The sequence below is a fragment of the Danio rerio genome, chromosome 22, assembly GCF_052040795.2.
Source record: "Danio rerio strain M-AB ecotype USA chromosome 22, GRCz13ab, whole genome shotgun sequence".
NCBI lineage: Eukaryota > Metazoa > Chordata > Actinopteri > Cypriniformes > Danionidae > Danio > Danio rerio.
Window position 1 is genome coordinate 31,678,328 of NC_141042.1, and position 7,107 is coordinate 31,685,434.

Below are 7,107 nucleotides of genomic sequence, written 5' to 3' on the forward strand. Positions count from 1 at the left end.
TAACAGGTGTGTTTTTCTACATGACAGGAAATCTTTATTTTTTAAAGACTGGTTTGACAAAGGAATTTGGAATGTAATTCATTTAATGGATGATGATGGTAATATGTTGAGCTATGATCATTTTAGGTTAAAATTCAATTTTAATTGTGCACATAGAGAATTCTCTTTGGTTGTCAAAGCTATTAATGTAGCTTTGAGAAATTTAGTTAAAGGTATAGTGCAATACTCCTCTGTAATACCTACACTAGTTGATTTGTTTATAAATAATGATTCATTTTTGGATATTAAACGTAACAACAAGGTCTTGAGATCACTACTGACAAAAGAATATTTTCCTCTTCCTGTTAAAAGAAAAGTTTTATCTGAGAGATTTTCTAAAGCGAACACTATTGAAATTAGAAAAAGATACCTGTCATTTCCCTTGTTACCTAAAATGAACGAAGTACATTTCAAAACAATTAATGACATCTATCCATGTAACGAATTTCTTAGAATAAGATTTCATTTAGACAGTAATGCTTGTATTTTTTGCTTGAAAGATATAGAATCACAGGAACATCTTTTTTTATAGTTGTTCCAGTGTCAAATCCTTTTGGGACAGATTGTATTAGTGGTTGATAACTAAAAATGTAACACCTGCGTTTGACTATCACATTGTGAAATTTGGCATTTTTATGAAAAACAAGGAAGTTGAATTTCTATGTAATAATATGTTGATTGTAGCAAAATTTTATATACACAAATGTAGATTTGTTAAAGTTTCTCCTTGTTTCAAAGCATTTACAAATGATTTCAATATGTTATATAAATCTATAAAACAAGTAAAAACAAAAGGTGCCTTAAAGCTCTCTAAGCTTTTGTCAACATATATGGACTGACCCCTCTGAATGTAATGTATTTTCTTTTGTATTATTTAAGGTTTATTTTTATGTTATTATTAATTTGTACTGTTTTGTTTATTATATGCTGCTTGGATATAATGATATATATGTTTAACGATGGAAGTTGAAAATGCCTGTTTGTTATTTGAAGTTTAAATAAAATAAAAAAAAAGTTCGTCAAGAGAATAATAAAATACGAGATTGCTAGAATATAAATGTGTCACTGTGGTAATGGATATACACAATTTATCAATATATATATAAACATGTAGCCTATCAAAAAATAGAAGTGCAAGTCACTGATGATATTTTAAGCATGAGGATTAAAATAACAGCCATACTTATTAGGGTCGAGTCAAACCATTCATTTATACATTCATTAAAGAATTTAACCATACAAAATGTCAACCTCAACACTGTCAGTGAAACATATACACACGCACGCAGTACAATAAAGAATGAATGAATAAATTAGGAGCAAAAATATTATGTCAATAGAAAAAAAAGCATGCATCCAAAATCAAAAGAATGCTGAGTTTATACGAAGAACGAAACCGGCAAAAATAAATAAATAATAATAAATACGCAAATATATAACGAAATTGGAGAATAAATCCATACATTTCTGCAAAAATAAAATAAAATAAAGAATAACAAAATACGCGCATATATACATAAATAAGCATTGAAATCTATAAATTCCTGTATAAATAAAATAATTAATAAATAAATACGCAAATAAATAAATAAGTAAATAAATCCATAAATGCAGGCATAAATATTTTTTTTAATAAATAAATAAATACGACTGATAAATAAACAAATAAATAAATGTCTTCATAAACAAAAATGAATAAAAACGAAAATATATAAATAAATAAGTAAATAAATTCTGCATAAATAAAACAAAGCATAAATAAACAAGAAAATATAAATTACTACATAAATAAAACATTAAATAAATAAAAAAAGCAATTATAAAAATAAATGAGTAAAAAAGTTCACAGTTTCCTGCATAAATAAAGCAAATAAATATGCAATGTATTTATTTATTGTTTTATTTATGCAGGAATTTATGAATTTATTTATTCATTTATTTATTTATTTGTTTACTTATTTATTTATAGTTTTTGAAGGTTTCGTCCTCTATAGGTTTTTTTTCCTAGGGTGCGAATATCCATGTTGCAGATGCGGATAGATAATGATAAATTGATTGATAAATTGTGCAAAAGAAATAATAACGAAGTAAATAGAAGTGTCTAGCATTTTACAATCCTATATTAAAGAGATTCAGACGTTTTAAATCATTTGGTAAATTTAGGTCCATTCGAATTTTGTTATAAATAAATATATGTAATATAATGTATACTAGTGAAAGTAAAATAGTGAAAAACAAATGTTTTTAATGATTTTTTATTGTTACAACTGTTTATTTGAATTCATTTCGAGTTTTAGTTTGTTGTAAAACTGACGCAGAATTAATTTCATGAAGGCGTAACGCTGGTCTATGCCTGTTTACCGGGCAGCCGCTTGCATACAGGCTATGAGTATGTGTGATCAGTTATTGATTGATTATAAGGCATATACTTTATGCAAAAAAAATATGGCACTTTCAAATGGCCACAGAAACGCTCCACAGAAACGGCCCAGCCTGCGTCACATTTAGAATTGAATGTGAATGTTCGAAACGGTGACATCATAGCTAAGAGAATGCGAATGCAACTCTGACTTTGGCATTCTGCGGTTAAACTAGTTGAGCGATGGGTCAGCGTAATTGTCGTTGCAAAAAGGCAAACAATGATTTTGAGCGTGTGCACGTTTACCATCACGATTCACCGCCACAGCTCACCAATTTGGTGGAAGCTCATAAACATCCTGTTGGCGTAGGTGAAGATAGTGCGAGTGAGGGGAAAAATAAAAAGAGAAAGGAGGCCAACCGTAAAAAGAAAAGAAGGTTCAAGTTGTGGCGGTGGTTCTCCTGTCTGAGAGCTGGTGAAAAAAATAGTACACTTCAGGTTGATGGAGAGGCTCAGGACACTGGGGCAACTGCAGCACCACCTGAAGTACAACCTTCCTCCTCTTCAGGTGACGGATCTCTACAGCAGGCCATTCATACTGTAGAGCTCAATCTTCAGGAACCTTCAGCCAGTGACCCTGAAGTCTATCCAACAGTAAAGAAACATCTTACTGTTCAACCTGATGTCCTCCGTTCTCCAGTTCTGAGCAGCAATACTGCTCAGACTTCATTCGACTGGAACTTTGACATCAGCCAGACTCCATTGCTTAGTCCTGACTATTGTGATGAAGCCGAAAGCTTAGCTCACACCTTATCTGACTGGAGCATTGATTCTGGCCTGGCTCTAGCACGCACCACATCAAGGTGGAGCAATGATTTCACTAAGACTTCAGCACACACCATGTCAGATTGGAGCATTGATAAGATCAAAACTCCAACACGCACCACATCAGATTGGAGTACTGACGCTACCCGGACTCCGGTACACAAAGTGTCAGTCTGGAGTATTGATGTCACCCAGCCTCCATTTCACTCATCCACTTCTGATTGTTGTAACAATGCCACTGAGATTCCAGTCCCCGATGCTTCCGAGGGGAGTGCCAATTTCCCTCAGATTTCACAGCACACAACGTCAGACTGGAGCATCAATGGTGGTCAAACTCCAGTCTGCACACAGGCCTCTGTTTCAAAACAAATAGAGAATAATGGAAAGATGACAAGTCAGGGTAAGTTGACTGTCCCTTAAACACACACACACACACACACACACACACACACACACACACACACACACACACACACACACACACACACCTGCAATACTATATCAGGCCATTTTAATGTTTCCATTTGTGACCCTGGACCACAAAACCAGTCTTAAGTTGCACAAGATACATTTTTGGCAATAGGTAAAACTAAAGCTTATTTATTCAACATTCAGACCTCATTTTCAAAAAATGTACACTGATTAAGTAAAACATTTTGTCCTGTTTTACACTGGTTGATATTTCATATTACTTAACCTTGGTTTTGTTTTAATAGTCATCAATTCTTGCCACTATCTGATCGATGACATGCTGGGTGAAGGATCCTTTGGAACTGTGTACAAGGGGCGACGTCTACACGATGACTTAAAGGTGCCTTTCATTTTTCTGGATAGGATAAATAGTAACAAATACAATATGTTAGCTGTACAATCATTCTTACATACACTTTGCTTATTTCTTGTTTATTAGGTGGCAGTGAAATTTGTCACAAAGACGGAAGATGTGGAATACATACGTATCGTAAGTGATTTCTCATAAGACAAGCTACTGTTGTCGAAATTTTGTGAAATTATGATTCAATTCATAATCTATAGAAGATATATCTATCTAAACATCATAAAAAATGTATTTCCTGTAGTCGGGTCATTCAGAGCCCTTTCCTCTTGAAGTTGCACTTCTCATCCTCGCCCATGGAGTATCCAGCGTTCCAGAAATAATCCAGCTTCTGGACTGGCAGGACCAGGAGGACCATTATATAATGGTGTTGGAATACCCTTCACCCTGTGAGGACCTATATGCTTTCACAGAAAGCTATGGAGGATCCATAAGTGAAGGTTTAGCGCGTGTTATTATGCAGCAGGCAACTCAAGCTGCATACATGTGCTGCCGCAATGGTGTTCTACATCGCGATATCAAACTTGAAAATCTACTAATCAACAAGGAGACTCATAAAGTCAAATTAATAGACTTTGGGTGTGGAGACCTTCTCAAGAAATTACCCTACGATACATTTGCCGGTATGTATTAACCCTTAAGCTGTGAAAAACGATATTCTGAATTTATAGCAACAAATGCTAATTGATGCAAAAATCTTTTACCTTTAGGCACCCTTGAGTACTGCCCCCCAGAGTTTGAGGAAACGGGTGAATACAATGGGAAGCCGGCAACAGTCTGGTCCCTTGGCATCCTCTTGTTTGTATTGGTGTGTGAGGACTTTCCCAACCCTCAAGAACTGCACATGATCAATGAGAACAACTTCTCCAAAGCTGGCTTGTCCGATGGTAAGCTCTTTATTTCAAAGACTCTTACATGCAACATCAAAGGAGGTGTGAAGTTCAAGGTAAACAGATGTTTCAACTGTTTTTCACAGAATGCTGTCAGTTGATTAGTTGCTGTCTCCAGCAAAAGCCAGAGCAGCGGATTCAATTAAAAGAGATTCTTCTCCACGAATGGTTCAAGGTATGAAGCCTAAGCAGAGTATTTTGGGAGGGTTAATTCAAACACAAGACTATGGATGTTAGCTTAGAGAATATTAGATTTGGATTGACTTTTGATAAACTAATTGCTGTTTTTATTTTAGGACACCAACCTGGAGAACTGAAGAACAGCCACCCTACATGTTATTGTCTTGAGAGGAACGTTTCAGGCTGTTTGAGGCAGGAAATCTTGAGCAGGAGGTGGCTCCTCTCAAAACAAACAATAAAACATATGCATTAATTGAACTCTTGTGAAGAGTATTATTTGACAAAAACAATTCTAGGAGAGCACATATTTACATAGTACTGTGAATCTTGTTTCTGTCATGTATGATAAGTATGCAATGCATTTCTTGTGTCATGCTATTCTTACAGTTAAAAAGATGACTAGAGGCTGCATATTGACACAATAAACGTGTCAAAAAAGTCACCAACACAAAACAGCTGATGATAAACATCATTTTAAGCTGTAAAATGACATCACATTTCCACTCTGAAAATGAATATTTAAAATAACAGACACTTCCCTGCCACATGTATTTGTTCTTCAGACATCTCACCAAGCAATGAGACGTTTAAATGCTGTCTAATAGACTCTAAACGTCTGGCCAAAAGAAGGCTAAATTTGGGTAGGCAGTGCAAATCTATATGGCTACTTGATGACTTGATTTATAGATAATTATTCATTCATTCATTTTCCTTCGGCTTAGTCCCTTTATTAATCAGGGGTTGCCACAGCGGAAAGATCTGCTAACTTATCCAGTATATGTTTTACACAGCAGATGTCCTTCCAGTCACAACCAAGTAAACTCCTATACACTCACATTCACACACATACACTATGGCTAATTTAGACTGTGGCTTCTTCAATTCAGTTTCCCCTACCTGTACTGTGGGGGAAACTGGAGCACCCGGAGGAAACCCACATGAACATAGAGAGAACATGCAAACTCCACAAAGAAACGCCAAGTGACCCAGCTTGGTCCCGCTAGGAAGCCAGCGACCACCTTGCTGTGCAGCAACAGTGCTAACCACTGAGCCTCCATGCCACCTTATAAGCAGTTAGATGTTTTTCAAACACACACAAAAACGTTTGTTTTTTTTCCCTTCGCAAGTTGAATAACTGTGCATAGGTCAATTCAAACATAATACATCTAGATATGTTTATATCATGTTTAGAGTTTTTGGCCATAAATACTTAAACAATGACAATATGTGGGCTTGAAATTGCTAATTTTAAAATTTTGTTCTAAATTTTTTATTTTCTGTGCAAATACAAAAAACATAAATAAATTTTAAAAAAATTGTGAAAATGGCAATGCCATGTGAAAGCAAATCCGAGCAGCAAATCCGGATTTCACAATCTCCAGGGCCCGGTTTTTCAAAAGTAATCCACTAGGATTTTGGATAAGGGATTGGATCAAATCTTGAAAATGGGTTTCTCAAAAGAAAAAACGGATTACATAATCAGATTAGATCACGTAATCTAATCTTGGTTTTGATTTGGATAGTTTGGGTTTTTCAGACCTTTTTTGTAGGATCTGGATCATTTTGATCCAAAAAACCTGGATTAAACTGATCCCATCAGTAGGGTGGATTTAGCGTGGATTTCATGCCCAAAATGTAATTTAAACGTAAAAAAAGTATTAAATAAAACTATATTGGATCATGCAGAATCTTACGAGATATACTATTTATTCATAACGTTTTAATTTTATTTGTTCATCTGTCAGGCTATAGTGATTATAGGCTTTAACGTACACTGTTAACCCTTACTGTAGATTATGCAGTAAATAACTGTAAAATAGCCAGTGTTTTGCTGTAATAAAAGGAAACAGTATTTTACAGTAAAAGGAGCAGGATTTGTATGAAATTTTGTAGTGCAAAGAATAAATTACAGTAATTTATTTTATGTACCCATTACAGATAGTTACTGTGATAATAAATGGTAAATTACTGCTCAACCA

At 34.7% G+C, this 7,107-nt stretch overlaps 1 long non-coding RNA gene across 1 annotated transcript; it reads left to right on the forward strand.

Annotated features, from left to right (window-relative positions):
- The first annotated feature begins 2,540 nt into the window (after positions 1 to 2,540).
- LOC792857 (novel PIM family protein) lies at positions 2,541 to 5,386 on the forward strand. Its single transcript, XR_015522228.1, has 7 exons — positions 2,541 to 3,623; positions 3,940 to 4,034; positions 4,134 to 4,184; positions 4,303 to 4,681; positions 4,769 to 4,945; positions 5,035 to 5,123; positions 5,245 to 5,386. It is a non-coding gene; the product is annotated as a novel PIM family protein (long non-coding RNA).
- Positions 5,387 to 7,107: the final 1,721 nt, after the last annotated feature.